The sequence below is a fragment of the Octopus sinensis genome, linkage group LG7 (genome assembly GCF_006345805.1).
Source record: "Octopus sinensis linkage group LG7, ASM634580v1, whole genome shotgun sequence".
NCBI classification, from domain to species: domain Eukaryota; kingdom Metazoa; phylum Mollusca; class Cephalopoda; order Octopoda; family Octopodidae; genus Octopus; species Octopus sinensis.
The window spans coordinates 69,163,192-69,184,052 of NC_043003.1; the positions used below are offsets into that span (position 1 = coordinate 69,163,192).

The following is a 20,861-nucleotide window of genomic DNA, read 5'->3' on the forward strand; positions in this document are numbered from 1 at the left end:
AGATATAAACCCGAAACCTTCGAGATTTGAAATTTGGACAAGCAGAAATGGAAACTAAACAGTAATCTCTGAGATAAATTCGTTCGTTCCCTACCGCCACCGCCTTGATTTTAATTTTTTCCAATGTCATTTGTAGTAATATGAAAAACCCATAACACACTATTATTTTCATGGTAGTGTGTTATAAGTCTTGTTTTCTGTTGTTTTTTACTTTTTATGACCCACATTTGAAATTTGAATTAATTTTACCTTTTTTTCAGACACATGATGATGGAATGCAGGGTAGAAAAGATACCGAACGAATTTATCTGACAACCCAGTACTAAAAGCATATATTCCGCCAATTTGGTGCCACTTTATTGATTTCTCCCATTGAAATAAAGAAATGTTCAAAATCAAAGAATATGTGTCTAGATTTTAATGGTAATACTGAATAATGAGTATTTTCAATGCTTAATTTTATTAGTGGTTCTTAGTTCTCAAATGACTCTCTTGTATTTTGGTTTAACTTTTGTCGTTACTGATGTTGTTTTTCTTTTGTTCTTGTTGTTGTTTCTTCAATAAAACGTTGATTCTAGTGAAGAATATGCATTGGAAAGATAATATTTTATAGCTTTCATATCTTCTAGTGAACAGAGAGACAGCTAAAAGTGTATTCTTTTGTGACACAATATAAAATTATATTCATGTATAATCAAATATATTTTATGTTTAAATCATAAATGATTGATCTTCTATGATAACTTTCCTTGAAATTTTTTTTAATTTTTAAGTTGTGTAGAAAATGAATTATAAACGAAAAAAAAATTAAAAGCTCGAGTTTTTTCTTACCCGAGCTTTTTATAATTTTACACAGTAAGAAAACTTTTTGGTTTTTTTTTTTTTTCGTTTCATTCTACAAGATAAATTAAATTTAAAATGTGTTTTAACAACTATTCATTTGACCTGAATGGCACCTTGAGAACATTCTTATAAAATATCTATTTACCGCAAAATGTATTTATAACAAGTTTTATTTTTCAACGCGCTAAAATTGTTTCTTGTTTCGAGTTCACAAAATATAGAAGTATTTTACCGAGAACCACAATCATGTATAATATATTTACTCCACCTCAGTAAGAATCTCTGATGATATTTTTTATTTTCTTCATGTCAATTTGCAATGCAAGAACTGCTATACATGGGCATTGCTATGCATATATATTCATACATTTATATGTACGTACGCGTGTGCGTGTGTGATATATGAATGAAGAGTACATTTGGTTTCATGTTAAGAAAAGTAGTAAAATATGCTAGAAAGGCGAACACTTTTCTCCATGTAATCGGCTAGAAAAATTGTTAAGACACCGAAGATATTTTCCCACTTTTCTTGACATGAAACCAATGGTAGCCTTAATTTATAAATAAAGAAATTATATCCACCTATGCGGTGTTCAGCACTCATTTCCATCGTTCAACATTTACGTGTATATGTTATATATATATATATATGTATATATATATATATATATATATATTATATATATATATATATATATACACATTCAAACATATAAGGGATGGCCATAATAGGACATCCGACTCACTAGAAAGAGCAGCCAAACTCCAAACCACTAATATATATATATACTTAAATATATACATATATATATATATGGTGACCCCCTTCGGTCAGACACTGACCATGGGTTTGCACCTAGAGAGTTACCCTCTGAGGCACAAGTCTGGGCAAGGTTGTTGTTTTTTTTTATGGAAGACCAGCAGTCGCCCATGCATACCGGCCTCCCCTCTCCACGCCACCGATGTTGTCCAAGGGAAAGGCAAGGGCCGATACAGCTTGGCACCAGTGACGTCGCAACTCATTTCTACAGCTGAGTGAACTGGAGCAACATGAAATAAAGTGTCTTGCTCAAGAACACAACACGCAGCCCGGTCCGGGATTCGAGCTCACAACCTCACGATCGTAAGCTCGACGCCATAACCACTGAGCCACGCGCCTTCATATATATATATATATATTATATATATATATATATATATATACATGTATGTATATATATATATATCATTATTCAAGATTTATTTCAAGATTTCTTGCCAATAGAGAAGGAACCGGTTTCTAACCTAGATCCAAAGCTCCTTCATTAGAATTTCAACATCAACTACAGGGTATTTTTGTTTGTATGTATGTACGTGCAGAGTTGCATGTTTTATGTATGTATTCTCATGCATATACCTGCATATCTAGACATGCTCATTTATATTTAAATGATAAACTCTTGGAAAGTTTTACAGATTTTTACAGTACCAGTGATGGATTGGATCTGTAACCTTCGAATTAGCTTTCTCCTTTCTGGTTTTGATTAGCCTAATTTTTCAAGATTGGTATTTAGGCAGTGTGTTACATATCTCAGGTTTCCAGTAATTACAGGTATAAACCTGAACTTGTAATCTGGATAGAGTAACTGCAGATTTCTCAACAGTTCACCATAGGTGCTCTCTTTTTCACTGATCTTCAGCATTACGTTAACATCTGCTAGGCAGCTAATTTCCATAACTGTGCACAGTTTCTCTTCTCTATCCCAACTCATTATATCAGGTCTGTTGTGCTTACATTTTATTGAGGTCTTCAGTGGGACATTCTACTAGTACTCCTTTTTATTATGAGTGGCTACGGTTTCTACCATATTGTGTATTCTTATTTCTTTACCCTCGGGATTATCCTTCCGACGGATTTCATGAGGGAGGGAGGGAGGGAGGGCGAGGGAGGGGTAGATAGATGGATGAATAGATGGCTAATAACTTTGCTTTTCGTGTCATCGGTGCATGAATTTTAAACTAGGAAGTAATTATCAGAACAAAGGATCTTCAGGATTTGGCATTTGGATTTGGGAAGGATACGTAAGAAGAGATGGACATTCATCAGAGATGAGGTAACGTACTTGTAAGCAATCGATAACAAAAATCATAGCTTCGTCCAAATACTCGACTTCGAGAATAAACGGAATTAGTAACGAAGTTATGTATGGCCATATTCGCTAGGGTGTGTTGTTGTTGTTGTTGTTGTTGTTGTTGTTGGTGGTGGTGGTGGTGGTGGTGTGGTGGTGGTGGTTAAGCTGTTGCTGCTAGTATGAACAATACTGATACTGGTGATGGTGATGGTGAAGTTGGTTTAGCTACAAACCAGCCCTGACTGAACAAACCTCAGATCCAATTTTGCCAACTGCATCCATCTTTCTTTTTTTAAGAAGAATCGATTTGAAAGAAATTTAGCTGTTATTTCTAACAGGTCGTGCGACCACATTAAATTTCATCAAGGTGTCGTTCTTACATGATCAAACCACTTTAATTTCTGTCTTTTAACAACTGACGCAACCCAGCTAACCGATAGAGGTGCAGGTGTAGCTATATAGTAAGAAGTTTACTTCCCAACCCCATCGTTCCGGGTTCAGTCCCACTGCGTGGCACCCGAGTCTTCTCATAAAGGCTTGTGAATGGATTGGATAAACAGAAACTGAAAAGAATCCCGTCGTATACGTGTGTGAGTGAGTGTATATGTGTGTTTTGGTCTTTGTATTTGTCTCACACCACTACTTGACAAACAGTGTTGATGTGTTTATGTCCCCCCGTAACTTAGTGGTTCGGTAAAAGGGAGCGATAGGGTAGACGGCAGGCTTTAAAAATGTACTTAGATTCGTTCGACTAGAAATTCTTAAATGCAGTACCCCAACATGGCCGCAGTCTAATGACTGGAACTAGTAAAAGTTAAAAGATACAAGATAAAAGCTGGAATATCTTAAAACACCAAATTCCCGTCTACAGACCTGTTGTCATTTTTGGCTTTTTTTTTATCACCATTCCAGTGCCATCGCCTCTTTAAAACTGGTTGGTCTCGTACAACATTCATGGAAGCACTTTCAACTTTTTCCTCTCTCAACCTCTCATCAACCTTATCGTCTATAGTCCCAAACACTGCACAAAACACACACTCACACACACACACACACACACACACACACACACACAGTGTTCTTCCTGGCTCTTTTCTCAGCAATTTCTTTATCGACACTCTGATGTTAAAATATGCAAATGACTGAGCATAGTTGCTATAACAACAACAACAACATAAATATACACATCGCATCCTTTTGATTGTTGATTAGACAAGATTAATGGCGCTTATCGGAACGCCTAAAATAACCCGATGTGCGTTTCGTTGATGTTTTCTTTTTGACTTTCAAATCTTCAATAATGTTGTTAATGAAGAACATTATATCTTTGAAAACAGAAAAAAAAAAAAACAGAGAAAAATTTCTGGCGCGTTATTCTTTTTGTTATTTTTTATTGTCTTTATGTATATATATATATATCTTCTTTTTTTTTTTAACATTTTCTGTCACTTGTTTAGAACTTTTGTTGAGTTTGAAATTTCATGATTCTCTTAGTAACATTTCCAAAATTTATTTTGAAGAACTGCTTAACAAAATATAATAATAATTATTTTCAAGACTAACACAGAAATATAAAAATAAATATAAAATAAATATTTAAAATAAAAAAATACTGTTTTAAAAAGTCCATAGTTTGTGTGATTCCATTTGAATTGAGATTTTTCTGTTTCGTGTGAAGTACCAAAAATAAAATATCTTTTACTTTTTATTCGTTTCAATCATTGGACTGCGGCGAGGCTGGGGCACCAGCTTGAATGACTTTTGATCGAACAAATCGAGACCAGTACTCATTTTCTCAGTTTGATATTTATTTTATCGGTTTCTTTTGTTCAACCACTATGTTACAGGGGTGTAGTCAAATTAACACCGGTTGTAAAGCGGTGCTGGGATCAAACACCGATGTAGACACAACATTATTTACATTATTTACATTTGACGGATATTTGTTCTCATCTTATTTGTTGTTAACACAACGTTTCGGCTGATATACCCTACGGCCTTCATCAGGTGTCTTGGGGAAATTTCGAACCTGGGTTCTCATTCATAAACACTACATATATATATATATATATATATATATATATATATATATGTGTGTGGTGTGTGTGTGTGTGTGTGTGTGTGTGTGTGTGGTGTGTGTGTGTGTGTGTATGTATGTATGTATGTATGTATGTATGCATGCATGCATGTATGTATGTATGTATGTATGTATGTATGTATGTATATATGTATATGTATATATATATTATATATGTATTTGCCATACTGGACCGCTGAACTCCACACGTCTTTTTTAAATCTTTCTCTGTTTATTTCTTCTTATTCCTTTCTGTTGAAGAGCGTAGGCTCGAAATGTAAAAGAGCTTTTCATTTTCCCGGAGCGTCAAACTAATACACTTTCTTGTTGTTCATACACCTGTCTTCATCTTTTGTTTTTCGATAAATATATATCCACGGCAGGCTTCCACACAGATTCCGTCTATCATATCTATTCTCAAAGCATTGGTCAACCAGGGACTATAGTATAGTAAAAAAAACACTTGCCCAGAGTGTTGGGCGGTGGAACTGAACCCGAGACTACTTGGTTGCAAAGCGAGCTTCTTGTTCAAATATCCATGCCTACACCTACATTTTCCGGATTTATTTTGAGGAATTCCTTCGCAAAATATAAAAATTATTCTTTTCTACTCTAGGCACAATGTCCAGAATTTTGTGGGAGGGAGCCAGTCGATTAGATCGACTCCAGTACATAACTGGTACTTAATTGATCGACCCCGAAAGGATGAAAGGCAAAGTCGACCTCGGCGGAATTCAGAACGTAATGGCAGACGAAATACCAGTTTCTTTACAAACCACAAGTGGCTAAACACAGAGAGGACAAACAAGGACAGACAAACGGATTAAGTCGATTATATCGACCCTGGTGCGTAACTGGTACTTATTTAATCGACCCCGATAGGATGAAAGGCAAAATCGACCTCGGTGGAATTTGAACTCAGAACGTAGCGGCAGACGAAATACTGCTAAGCATTTTGCCCGGCGTGCTGACGTTTCTGCCAGCTCGCCGCCTTACAATGAAAATTAATATAACACTAACACGGAAATGAACATAAATATTTATGATAAAAACGCTCGTTTAAAAAAAATCTATAGCCTTTACGATTCCAATCAAATTATGTCTTTTTATTTCATGTGAAGTACCAAAAACAATATAAACAAAATATTTTTAGGTTTTTGTTTTCTGTGCGTTAAATGGCCACGTTTATCAATATGGAACGTTTGATACAAAATATATTTATAGGACTGTTTAACATTGGCTCGGTTAAATTACTAAATCTAAATATTAACCAGGCTATATCTTCAATAAATGTTTTATTTCGGTGTCTGTTTTGGCTTCTTTGATTTCAGTTGCCGTCAGTAGTTAGCTGCACATGCTGCAGTTGTTATTGATAACAGTGTTTATAATGACATAGGCGACCTTGGGCCGCTTATTTCATTATAAATGTAACAACTTTATGGCCATGTTTATGGCCAGATCATGTGTGCTATGAAATATGACGAATATTATTCTCATAATTTTCTTTGGCAACGCCACCGGACATGGGTAGCAGAAACGGCTGTTAGCAATGTAAAAGTTTTGTATTTAAAGAATAATAACCGAAGGTAGTCTACAGACAAGAGATTACATAAATGATTCATTCGTTAATAGGCGAAACCGCTGGTCTGTGAGTAATTCTGGTTTTTTATATAATTTTCATCTGTCTTGCCCGCATATTGTTCTGGTGTCCGCTGAATTTTCCTCTGGAGAACATTCTTTTCTTTGTAGTTTGATCGTAGGTGATCTACTTCTCACATACGGCTGACCACCTAGTGGTTTTCTAGCCCTTTAAATATACACATGTATTAGAATTTTCTCTGATTTTTCAGATTTGTGTATGCTAGGCTACTGGTTTTAAATTGATATTAATTAAATTAATATTCAATTTATCTCCCTCATTATTTAAATGTTAAAATAAATATGTTCTCTAATAGGCAGCATTAACTGCAGTAAATTATTTACTGCAGATTTTGTTTCCGGAATTTTAGCGCACCAGAACTAAGACATTTGAAATTAACCCCAATGTAATCGGTGAAACTGAGCACGTGTCTGTTTTTATACGGAAAACTGGTGGTTAGTTTTACAAATTACATTACCTGTGGAACGATCACACTGACGAGCCTACGGACGAGAGATTACATGTGATTCATTCGTTAATAGGTGAAACTGTCGGTCTACGAGTAATTCTTGTTTTTTATATAATTTTCATCAGTCTTGCCTGCATATTGTTCTGGTGTCCGCTGAATGTTTCTCTGGAGAACATTCTTTTCTTTGTAGTTTGATCGTAGGTGATCTACTTCTAGTATACGGCGGACTACCTAGTGGTTTTTTAGCCCTTTAAATACACACACACAACACACACACACACATAAATATATATATATATATATATATATATATATATATATATATATATATATATATATAATATATATATATATATATATATATATACATACATACATACCTACATACATACATACATACATACATACATACATACAGAATCAAATTTTTGCCCAATAGGAAACAAATGCAAGCATATACGCTAGAGGACAAAGAGTCCAAATGCATTCACAAATCTACACTTGCGGACTGAATGAGTTAAGCAGGTCAGTTCTCATCTACACGACATACACAAGCGCACAACACATGTTAGTTCAGAAACAAATACGGTCACATTAAGTAAATTAGATGCATGACATTTCGCTTATCTCCCTTTACTGCTGCGATCTTTAAAAGAAGTTACTAAGTCATTCGAGTCGTAATAAATTCACGTTTTGAAAATATATCACCAGCAATTGACAGCAACATTTTCTCACTGATAACACTTTGCCTTTGACATTTTCAATATTTTATTTTCTATTTTATATAATATATTCGGAAAGGTTCGAACGTGACTATAACAAGGAATGAATTGGAAAGGCCTGGAGAATTTTACAGAAAAAGTACTGCGTATGATTCCTTCTCTACATTACAAGATGTATCTATCGCGTTACTTCTGCAAATCAAACATTGGTTCCTAATTCTGCAAGCTGCGTTCTAGAGTGATAAATGTTTTATTAAGAAAGAAAACGCATTTCGATATGTATACAAATATAACTCCCATATGTTTACTTTGATCTACATTTGTATGTACGTGTTTATATTATTTTTCTGTGTGGACGCCTATGTGATTGTCTTTCTGTTTGCTTTTGTTTTTACATCGATTAACACCGTTGCTATGCCGAGTTTCTCATCTTTGTGCGCTTGATAAGTTGAAATTTTCCTGTCACATGCACGAACGCACAAAAAACGAGAATATAATAGCAGCTAGCAAATAAAGTCAAACCGTATGTATCAAGTAAGATTTTTCTCATTTGAATATGGGAACGTGTGTGTGTGTGTGTGTGTGTTGTGTGTGTGTGTGTGTGTGGTGTGTGTGTGTGTGTGTGTGTACGTATATATACACATATATGCGTATCTCTTTTACATATATGTGCGTGTGATTGTGTGTGTATATATCTTCATAAATATACACATATATGCATATATATATATATATATGTCAATAATAAAAATAACGGTTTTCAATTTTGCCACAAGAGCAGCAATTTTGGGGAAGGAGATGAGTCGATTACATCGACCCCAGTACGCAACTGGTACTTATTTTATCGACCCCGAAAGGATGAAACGTAAAGTCGACCTCCATGGAATTTGAACTCAGAACGTAGCGACGGGCGAAATAATCAATAATGATAACGATAAGGATTATTACGAAGCAACATAACATTACCATATATATATATATACAACTTCAAATAGACCTACACACATATATATGGGTGTGTATAAAAGCGTAGAATCGGGAGGAGAAGTGAGAGGTGAATACAGATTTATTATTTCCATATGATTGCCATATGGTTACAGCCGTTTCGTAATCGTCTCCATATATATATATATATATATATATATAATATATATATATATATATATATATATATATTATTAATCATTAATTTCAACACCAAACATTATACACGTACATGAATAATACTCAGCGTCATATAATATAATTGTATAATCATAGACAGGTGTACAAAGGATAATATGTGTTCAGTTGTACGACGAACATGATACACAAATCATAATTTATCTACGGTGTGAACTAATAGCCGATTTCTTGCAGAAATGCCTGTTGTTGGTTCTTCTTAATTCTCAGAAGTCAATTTTCTACCTTATTTCTGTTCGTGTGTTTGCATGTATTTATATGTGTGAGAGTGTGTGTGTGTGTATTACCCAGAATACTGGCAAAGTTTGTTAGATTAATCTATAACCATGGTTACAATCGTATGTTTAATAAGTATTTTTAGCATCGTTGTAAAAATAAACTTGTGGTGCACCACTATCATCTCAACAACCATCGAACAAGAATGAATCGATTATTGATTGGTTTCAACTTTCGCTAAAGCACTCGTCAGGAATTATTTCCTCAACTCTGACCGTTGTAAGAAAATAACACTACATATAAAAATGTTTGAGAGGAACCCGACATTTATTTCATATTAGTGCAAAGTAAACAGTACGGACTAATTAATTGAAACATCAATACAGAGTAATTGAGGTTAGTAGAATTGTAACCAAGTTTACAAAATATTCCATTTTACGTTCGTTTCGACACCTATCTCTTGATTCAGGTGAAATTTTCGCTATATACCAGTTTTTGTTTAAAGCTACTTTTATTGCGTCATTTTGGTACAGAGAAGATACCTCTATAACTAGGGCTGGACACTCCAATTTCTAAAATATATATAAGCGTTGAAGTGAGTAATTAGAATCTTCACAGCACTGATTCCCGTGATTCCCGATGTTCTCGCCATAATCTATAAAATACACTCTCAGACAATCTCTGCCTCATCAATTAAGCTATAACAGTAGAAACCGCTGAAACTTCCTATTTAGAGGATCGAGTTTGTCTAAGGTTGTCATAGAGTAATCATACACTCGTGGATGGCATTAACAGAAATTGTACTCACGGCAAATACCTTTAATACACGTGATGCTCAACATATGATTTCGTGTATATCAAAGGACAGAGAGAAATATATGTCTTTACGGGTTTATTTTGAAAGGAAAGGAATGTGGATGTGTACAGGTCCCGTAACTTGGAATAGTGTGGGCGGTGCTCACCTATGCACTAAACAACCACTGAAGTTTCGATTATGGTTGGCTGAAAATGTCAAGATTCTGTAACAGCCGCCAATGTCACTAAATGCCATTTCTTTTGAACAACTCTAATTCGGAAAATCTGCTGAAATTGGATACTACAACTTTGCTTAACCTATAAATTCATAATGCAGAATTCTATCCAGAGTGGTCCACGCTTACTCCTACAGATCGAATAAGATTATTCTCCAACGGTCCATTCAAGTGACAAGGTAAAATTTAGCATTTGTCCTTCCAAAATATTACCGACATAGATAACTGCACCTATATCTTCTGCGTCCGTTTCCACATGGTAACTGAACGTACAATTTTGCTGTTCTCAATAGTAAAAAGGATCAAATGAAGCTCACATTTTTCTGAACGTATGCTAATCCTACAGAATTTTCTAGTGAAAGTTAAGTTGATTAACGGTAATTACTCAAAGTTTTGTGTAGCAGTAAATCTAGCTCTGCAAAAAACAAATGAGTCTTTTTATCACTTGTTATCTCACTGACATTATTCTTGGGTCTACCAAGAAATTATGACTCTAAATATAATCCACAAACCATGTGCAGAAACACATCGTGTACGCATATTGTGTATGTATGCCTATATTTTAAGCAGCAAGCCTAGGTCATTTATAGTTAATTGATGGATTTCCTAGAACCCATGTCCTCTTAACCATGCTGACAACTCCAGAGCAATAGTATATGAATTGGAAGTCAGCATCAAAGACTAGTATGTGCGGGGGACAATTTTAATAAAGTTACCACCTTAGCAGAACACATCTAATAACTCAAAGAGAACAACACAGAATACGTAGTTATGTAAAAAGAAAAAATAGATATTACAAATAAAAAGCAGGTCTTACATTAGTTGAGAAAAAAGCTACTGGTAACGGTCGACGAGCTAGAAACACGTGTCTACAGCTGTTCTATTATCTCCTTGCAATAAGCATCTCCTTTTCCTTAATAGCATGTCAACTTTGGGGAATTCTTGATTTTTAAGATCGTCTCCCCTTTCATGTGAGGCTGGTCTTCATTGCATTCTGGTAATCATGACGCATCTTCAGGAAGCAGAAATAAGTTTAATGAATCTAGATCTTAAATATAGTATTGTGTATTTGTTTATTTTGCATCTGATATTTATTATTGATTTTCAATAATAATGAAGCTGTATCCCTTAATTTGCTGCTGCTTTTGTATACAAATACTGAGAACAAATCTTGCGGAACCGACGTTATTTTAAAGAGATACATCTTGTAATCACCTGAGGAGACACATCTACACCGACGGACACACCTAAAGCAGATGTTTAATATCCTATCCGGGAGGGATCGATGCTAGATGGGTCAAAACAATTGTAGTGATCAATAAATGTTTTCGTATCTTCCATCTTACATTTCTCTCATTAATCATATATATATATATATATATATATATATATATATATTATATATATATATATATATATATATATATATATATATATATATATATATACACACTTATATAACCAGTTAGAGGAAATGTGCTCTTGGAGTTAAAAAAATCACAGTAACGACCGTTCGCACGGAACAGCCATGTTGAAGTGGCGACAAACATTACTTGCCAGTACAGTTACAGCTTTCATCTCTTACACAGATTTTATGACTGCTGGCTTGTTCCAAGATCAACAACCGAATATAGCTTATTTTCAATATATTGCGAACTGGTGCGAACTAATGCTATCTATAGCAGATAAGGTGTCCAGCACTGTGGGCAGGCATAACCCGAAACCAGGCTGGTGTGCTGGTTCCGTCGCTAGAAGGTGGTAGGGTTTCGCTCCCCTGCTTGCAAAATATCAGATACATGTTGCATCGTTAATCAGCTAGCGGAAATGTCCTTTTGAAGTTAGAAAATTGCAGTAAAAACCCTTCGTACGGAGCAGCTATGTTGATGTGGTGACAGACATTACTTTGCCAGTACATTTACTGCTTTCATCTCTTACACAGATTTTATAACTAGCTGCTAATGTGTGTGTCCGCGCGTGTGTGTGTATGTATGTTTGTTAAATAGGCGCAGGCGGGGTTGTGTGATAAGTAGCTTGCTTACCAAACACATGGTCCCGAGTTCAGTCCCACTGCGTGGCACCTTGGGCAAGTGTCTTCTACTATAGCCTCGGCCCGACCAAAGCCTTGTCAGTGGATTTGGTAGACGGAAACTGAAAGAAACCCGTCGTATATATATACATGTGTGTATGTGTCTATGTATATGTATATATATATATATATATATATATATATATATAATGGTTGTATACTGTCAATCTAACAAGAACGTGACAGTAGGGGGTACACCACCGTTATATAGCCCTAGGAGGCATCGAACGCCTCCTGACAGCTTCGACACATTTTATCCTGTGTCCTTATATACACATACGAAGGGGAGACAAACACCCCCAACCGCCGGAACTGCATCTAGGGACACCGTGTTTCAGGATCATTGTCCTTCATCGGCCTAGAGTAGCAGACACCGGTCAGATGGCGATATCTGTCTCGACTTCGTATTTGTATATATCTATAGTCAGTGAAGTCTATTCACTGATTATCAAAATAAGAAATATTGAGTTTCTAAATCTCTCGTAGACCCCCTACTGTCACGTTCTTGTTAGATTGACAGTATACAACCATTATATCGCTCCACCACCGTACACCTCTCTACGAGAGATTTAGAAACTCAATATTTCTTATTTTGATAATCAGTGAATAGACTTCACTGACTATAGATATATACAAATACGAAGTCGAGACAGATATCGCCAGCTGACCGGTGTCTGCTACTCTAGGCCGATGAAGGACAATGATCCTGAAACACGGTATCCCTAGATGCAGTTCCGGCGGTTGGGGGTGTTTGTCTCCCCTTCGTATGTGTATATAAGGACACAGGATAAAATGTGTCGAAGCTGTCAGGAGGCGTTCGATGCCTCCTAGGGCTATATAACGGTGGTGTTCTCCCTACTGTCACGTTCTTGTTAGATTGACAGTATATAACCATTATATCGCTCCACCACCGTACACCTCTCTACGAGAGATTTAGAAACTCAATATTTCTTATATATATATATATATATATATATATATAAAGTTAATCCAAACAAGAAAACACAGAAAAAAAGAGAAAAAAAACACAGCAACGCGAGGACGTGGAACAATTAAAGTATTATTGACGCTCAGGAAAGAAGGGAAGGAGGGTTTAACGTTTCGAGCGGAGCTCTTCGTCGGAAACAAGGAGAAGGAAAGATCCCAAGAAGGGAAGACAGAGGAAAAAATATTTTTGCTGGTGGTGCTCAAGAGATCACGTGTGTGTGTATGTTTGAGTGTCTGTGATTATCCACCCATCATCGCTTGACAACCGATGCTGATGTGTTTACGTCCCCGTAAATTAGTGGTTCGGCAAAAGAGACCCGATAGAATAAGTACTAGGCTTACAAAAAATAAGTCCTGGGGTCGATTTGTTCGACTAAAGGCGGTGCTCCAGCTTGGGCGGAGTCAAATGACTGAAACAAATAAAAGAATGTATGTATGTATGTATGTAAGTGTGTGTGTATGTATGTATGTATGTATGTATGTATGTATGTATGTATGTATGTATTAGCTGTAAGAGGCAGAAGCAGCCTTCGTACCGAATATTAATTTGCCCATCTAAATTAAGATGTGTTGTTAGGAACGCCGTGGGCTGCAATAATCGTCCTGAGAAATAATCTTGTGTAGATGTGGGGATGAATATGAATTAACTCTTTTTTTTTTCTTTTTATCTTTCTTGAAAATCTCGAGATATTTCAAAAAACGAATTAGTTCATATACATCAGAGATTTATAAAATTCTTATGACGTCAGCAATATATATGTGTGTGTGTGTGTGTATACATGCATACGTATATACTAGCCCTCTCCTACTCTCTTTTACTCTCTTTCTCTCTCTCTCTCTTACTCTGTCACTCTCTCTTTCTCTGTACACACATATTTGGATGGATGGATGGATGGGGCAGAATCGTTAGCACGCCGGGTGAAATGCGTAGCCGTATTTCGTCTGTCGTTAGGTTCTGAGTTCAAATTCCGCCGAGGTGGACTTTGCCTTTCATCCTTTCGGGGTCGATAAATTAAGTACCAGTTACGCACTGGGGTCGATGTAATCGACTTAATACCTATGTCTGTCCTTGTTTGTCCCCTCTGTGTTTAGCCCCTTGTGGGTAATAAAGAAATAGGATGGATAGATGGGTAGATGTACATATGTATGTGAATCTACCAAGTCTCTATTTCATGAAACTTGTAGTAGCTCAAGTATAACTTAAGTATTCATTAAAGGCGGTATGAGTGTGTATGTATTATTATGTGTGTGTGCGTACATGTATGTGCATGTTCGTTCGCGCGCAGGCGTGTGTGTGTGCGTGTGTGTGTGTGTGTGTGTGGTGTGTGTGTGTGTGTGTGTGTGTGTGTGTGTGTGTGTGTGTGTGCGCGCGCGCGTGTGTGTGTGTAACTAAATCAATTGTTTACAGTATGATCATATTCTTTCGTATAAGCTCTTCGAGAATGGCGGCGAGCTGTCAGAAACGTTAGCACGCCGGGCGAAATGCGTAGCCGTATTTCGTCTGCCGTTAGGTTCTGAGTTCAAATTCCGCCGAGGTCGACTTCGCCTTTCATCCTTTCGGGGTCGATAAATTAAGTACCAGTTACGCACTGGGTCGATATAATCGACTTAATCCGTTTGTCTGTCCTTGTTTGTCCCTTCTGTGTTTTGTCCCTCGTGGGTTGTAAAGAAATATAAATAGGTATTTCGTCTGCCGCTACGTTCTGAGTTCAAATTCCGCCGAGGTCGACTTTGCCTTTCATCCTTCCGGGTTCGATTAAATGAGTACTAGTTACGCACTGGAGTCGATGTAATCGACTTAATCCGTTTGTCCTTGATTGTCCCCTCTGTATGTAGCCCCTTGTGGGCAGTAAAGAAATAAGAAACGTTATCATGCCGGTTGAAATGCTTCACGGTATTTCGTCTGTTTTTACGTTCTGAGTTCAAATTCCGTCGAGGTCGACTATGCCTTTCATCCTTTCGGGCTCGATAAATTAAGTAGCAGTTGTGTACTGGGGTCGATCTAATCGACAGGACTCCCTCCCCAAAAATCTCGGACCTTGTTCCTAGCGTAGAAAAGATTAATCTCTTCAAGAAGTCGGACTATCTAGTATGACGAAAACACATGTCTAATGTAGCTTTTTTTATTTTGGGGGTTTTACAGAAAGTTTTAATTCATTTTCCATTTATTTCTTGCTGAGGGGCAGAATTCCATCATTATGGTATATTAATAGGAACAAAAGATTTTATAACATTCATTCCAAAGCAATACTCCCCCCTTTCAAAATACAGATATAAAAATATGAAGTCAAGCAGAGGAAAACGAAAGCTCGAAAATCACCAACAATAACTGTTAATGTGAAACGGAAATCTCCGGAAGAGAAATGAATGGTTTTGTTTTGGTTTTGATTCTTTTATCGTTTTTCTGGTTTCTCTTGCGAAACTCATTAATTGCGGAGAAATGGAGGAAAACATAGATGTCACTTATTTTGTGTTATGAAAACCATACAAATCAGCTCTTTTTCTTCTGTTGTGATCGTTGCAGCGCTAATTAAACTAAAACAGTAAATGTGGTTTTTTATGTAATAATGCACACACGCGCGCGCGCGCGCACACACACACACACACACACACACACACACACACAACACATTACACGCATACACACACACGCACAGAGTTATACCAATTTTAATATCAAGAATGGGTAACAGCGTGGCTTCACTGCTTGGTTTCTCTTGTGATCAGAGGAGCGAAACTTCTAAGTTATTCTCATTTGTAAAGGAAAAAAACCGTTTATATATCATTTGTCTTTCACCTTTTACTTGTTTCAATCATTAGACTGCGGCCATACTGGGGCACCACCTTGAATTTTTAGTCGAATGAATTCACTCTAGCAATTATTTCATCGGTCTTTTTCTCAAACCGCTAGGTTACGGCAACGTAAACACACCTACACAGGTTATCAAGCGGTAACGGTGAGGATGGACAAACAAAATACAAAGAAAAAAACGGATATATAAACTTATATATATATATATATATATTATATATATAATATATTATATATATATATATATATATATATATATATACATTTACGACGGGTTTCTTCAGTTTCCGTCTACCCAATCCACTCAAAAGCCTTTGGTCGGCCCAAGGCTGTAGTAGAAGACACTTGCGCCAAGACACCATGCAGTAAGACTGAACCCGGAACCATGTGGTTGGGAAGCAAGCTTGTTACTACGCAGCTACTCGTGCTCAATAATATTCAAAAAGTATACAGCATACTCGCATAAATGATTACTCACAACATTATATGTGTATATGTATAGGCGCACATGTGAGTGTACATATATATATTTTTAACTTGTTTCAGTCATCTGACTTCGGCCATGCAGGACTATCGTCTGGAAGAAATTTTTCAATCGAATGAATCGACCCGGGTCTAGTATTCATTCTATCGAACTCTTTTGCCAAATTGCTATGTTACGGGGACGTATACACACTAACACCGGTTTCAAGCAGTGTCGGGTGGCACAGACTCAAAGACGTAGACACAGACACAGAGATAGATAGAAAGAAAGATAGATAGATAGATAGATAGATAGATAGATAGATAGATAGATAGATAGATAGATAGATAGATAGATAGATAGATAGATAGATAGATAGATAGATAGATAGATAGATAGATAAATTCGACGGTCTTCTTTCCGTCTATGAAATCCACTCTCGCGACTTTGGTCGACCCGAAGCCATAGTAGAACACACTTGCCCAATATGTCATATAGTGAGACCGAGCTTGGAACCATACGGTTAGGAAGCAAGCTTCTTACCACATAGCCACGCCTGTACACATATACAGGGTGCGGTGAATAAATTGTCGTCTACATTACACAAAAATGAAAATAACACTGACAACTCATTTTACCAGATATATCTACCAAAATTACATAAAAATATCTTGAAATACTAAAGAGTAAATTTATTCAATAAAATCACTATTGGCTTCAACCAAGGTATTCAGACGACTTCAGAATCTTTCTACAACTCTTCTAGACAGTCTCTTTGTTTAAGTTGGTGAATGCTGCCCTAATCCTCGCCTTCAGTTCCTTTTTGGTGATACAAGGAGTTTTGCTGATCAGCTGCTCGACTGCTCCCCACACATAATAATCAATGGGGTTACAGTCTGGGGGGTTAGGTGGCCAGATGTTAAGGGTGACGTGGCTGCAGAAACTGTCTGACAGCCATGACTGGGTTCTCCTGCTTGTGTGGCATGGTGCAGAGTGCTGCTGCTAGACACAGGGTCTTCCAGCAGTCTTCCTCTTGACTAAGGGCAGCACTATCTCCTCCAAGCACTTGAAGTAGGCCTCCATATTGAGTCTGAGGCCGTGTGGGAAGATGAATTGAAGCATAACGTCGCCATCACTAGTGATCATTCCAGACACCATGATGTTGACCGGATGTTTAATTTTTATCACTCTCGGTCCATGTTTTGGGTACACGGCAACGGTTGTTCTGTGCGTTCACCATCTGATCCTGGCAGAAATTTTTCTCGTCTGAGAAAAACCAAAGCATGTTCGGTTGGTGGGTATGCTTGAATTTGTTCAAAAGCTTCGTAGTGCTGTCTTGCCTCTTGTCCTTGATAGCTTGGGATAAAAATTAGCTCTTTTTCATCTTGTATGAGGAATACCGAATATCTACATACACTACCTGTCTGATAAGAACCTCAGACACTCCCATGTCCCTGGCGATTGACCTGATTGACTTGGAGGGATCGTTGCCAATCATGACCTAGATCTCACCAACAAATTCAGGAGTTCTTTTCTCATCAGATCGATCAGAGTGAGTTTTCCGAGCTGGCATACCTTCGTAATCACCATTAGACTCATTCAACTCCTTCCGAATTCTCTGCACAGTCCTCGGATTGGCACTCGAACATTCTGAAGTGTTCATATTGGAGCTCTTCCGGCGCTAAAACCAAGCAGTACAGCATGTCGTTTCCAAATTTCTGACTGAGTGAATTGCGTCATGGTACTGTTTTTCTCACAAACGGTGCCCAACTGACCCTACTATACTGAGTAGTCGACAAAATTGAAGACAAACAATGCGCATGCGCAAAATTAAAAATATAAAATGAGGACAGTTTATCTATCGCACCTTGTATATATTTCAGTGTATACGTGTGTGTGTGTGTGTGTGTGTGTGTGTGTGTGTGTGTGCGTGCGTGTGTGTGTGTGTTAAGGCGTAAGCTGGAATGTGAATGAGGCCTGGCTGCTGCTTCTAGCCGATCGGGGGACCAGCCTTATACGTAGCGGATCCATCGTTGGTTAATGATATAATCGGTAGAGAGTCGGGAAAATGTCATGCCTCATTTATTTATGTCCATTTCTATTTTATGTTTATATTCCACCTAAGTCGACTTTATCTTATAATCCCTTCTTGGATCAATTGTATAAATACTATTAAAACATCGATGGAGTCTGTTAACATGTCAATATTTGTGTATATTAAAGCAGCGAGCTGTCAGAATCGATACCGCGCCGGGCAACATGCTCAGCGGCATTTCGTCCGTCTTTATGTTCTGAGTTCAAATTCCTCCGAGGTCGACTTTGCCTTTCATTCTTTCGGGGCCTATAAAATAAGTACCACTTGAGCAATGGGACCCATGTAACTGACTTTCCCCCTTCTCCAAAACTGCTAGCATTCTACCAAAATTTGAAACCAAGGATATTAAGACGGTTAGCACGTCGGGCACAATGCTGTGCGGCATTTCGCTCGCCTTTACATTCTGAGTTCGAATTCCGTCGGGGCCGACTTCGCCTTTCATCCTTTCGGGGTTGATAAAATAAATACTAATTGAGCACTGGGCTCGATATAATCGATTCCAGAATGTTTGTCCTTGTGTCACAATTTGAAATCAACATTTCGCTATGTTCATTCTCTGAGTTCAAATTCTACCTCGGTCGACTTTGTGTTTCATCCCACTCAGATCGATGAAATGAAAACCAATTAAATGCTTAGGTTCATTGGAAAGACTTCGAGATTTACAATTATTACTGCTGACACGGCAAGGTGGCGAGCTAGCAGAATCGTTAGCATACTGGACGAAATGCTTAGCAGTATTTTGTCTGCCGCTACGTTCTGAGTTCAAATTTCGCCGAGGTCGACTTTGCCTTTCGTCCTTTCACGGTCGATTAAATAAGTACCAGTTACGCACTGGAGTCGATATAATCGACTTAATCCGTGTGTCTGTCCTTGTTTGTCCTCTCTGTGTTTATCCTCTTGTGGGTAGTAAATAAATAGGTATTTCGCCCGTCGTTACGTTCTAAGTTCAAATTCCGCCAAGGTCGACTTTGCCTTTCGTCCTTTCAACGTCAATAGAATAAGGATCAGTTGAGCATTGGGATCGATATAATCAACTTACCCCACTCGTCTGTAATTGCTGGCTTTGTGCCAACATGTGAAACCAATTTTGAATATAGCCCTGCCGTTTAGGAGTCTGATATCTTATTTCTATGTCTAAAATCGAGTCGGCGAGCTGGCAGAATCGTTAGCACACCGAGTGAAACGCTTAGCAGTATTTCGTCTGAATTTACGTCCTGAGTTCAAATTCCGCCGTGGTCGACTTTGCCTCTCATCCTTCGGGGGTCGATAACTTAAGTACCAGTTGCATACTGGGGGCGATCTAATTGACTTCCCCAAAAATTTCGGACCTTGTGTTTAGAATAGAACTATCATGTCTAAAATCGAACTACCATGTCACGTTCTTTTCAACACATTTACATACAGAATCATTGGGAAGAACCAACTGCTATTTTGAACAGAGGGTGGCAGCACCATCTGATTGAATAATACACCAACAAGCATTTACTGAAGAATAATGTTTGAAATTGAAAGCCCAATAAAAAATGTTTTCTGCCAAACTAATTTCTATTTCTGTTTCTTCATCATTTGCATACTCAGGCATTATTATTTTTATTGCTGTTGTTGTTGTTGTTGTTGTTGTTGTACTCCAGTTCCACATATTACCATTTTCTTTGGAACTGTTTTGCAAATTACAGTTAATCGATTTATCCTCGTGAGACGCAGTTTCTAAGCAAACTGTCTTGAAGAAAAGACAATCTGCGACTTACTGCTACCTCAGCACTTCAAGAGAATCATGCGAAGTAAAGGTTGTTCTAGAAGTAGTAGTAGTAGCAGCAGCAGCAGCAACAGCAGCAGCAGTAGTAGTAGTTGTAGTAGTAGTAGTAAGTAGTAGTAGTAGTAGTAGCACCACCACCACCACCAGTAGTAGTAGTAGTAGTAGTAGTGGTGGTGGTGGTGGTGGTGGTGGTGGTGGTGGTGATAGAGGTGGCGGGGTGATGGTGCTGGTAGTATTGGTGATAGTAGTAGTAGTAGTAGTAGTAGTAGCAGTAGCAGCAGCAGTAGTGGTGGTGGTGGCGGTGGTGGTGATGGTAGTAGCTGTAATGATGGTGGTTTTAGTGGTAGTGGTGGTGGGGGTTGGTGGTGGTGA

The 20,861-nt window shown here is 37.5% G+C and overlaps 1 long non-coding RNA gene across 1 annotated transcript in view; it reads left to right on the plus strand.

Annotated features, from left to right (window-relative positions):
- The first annotated feature begins 1,344 nt into the window (after positions 1 to 1,344).
- Positions 1,345 to 20,861, plus strand: part of LOC118764103 — a 21,141-nt gene continuing 1,624 nt past the window's right edge. Inside the window, exons 1-2 of the long non-coding RNA XR_004999894.1 lie at positions 1,345 to 1,494; positions 6,579 to 6,582. This is a non-coding gene — a long non-coding RNA (uncharacterized LOC118764103). The remainder of the gene's footprint in view (positions 1,495 to 6,578; positions 6,583 to 20,861) is intronic.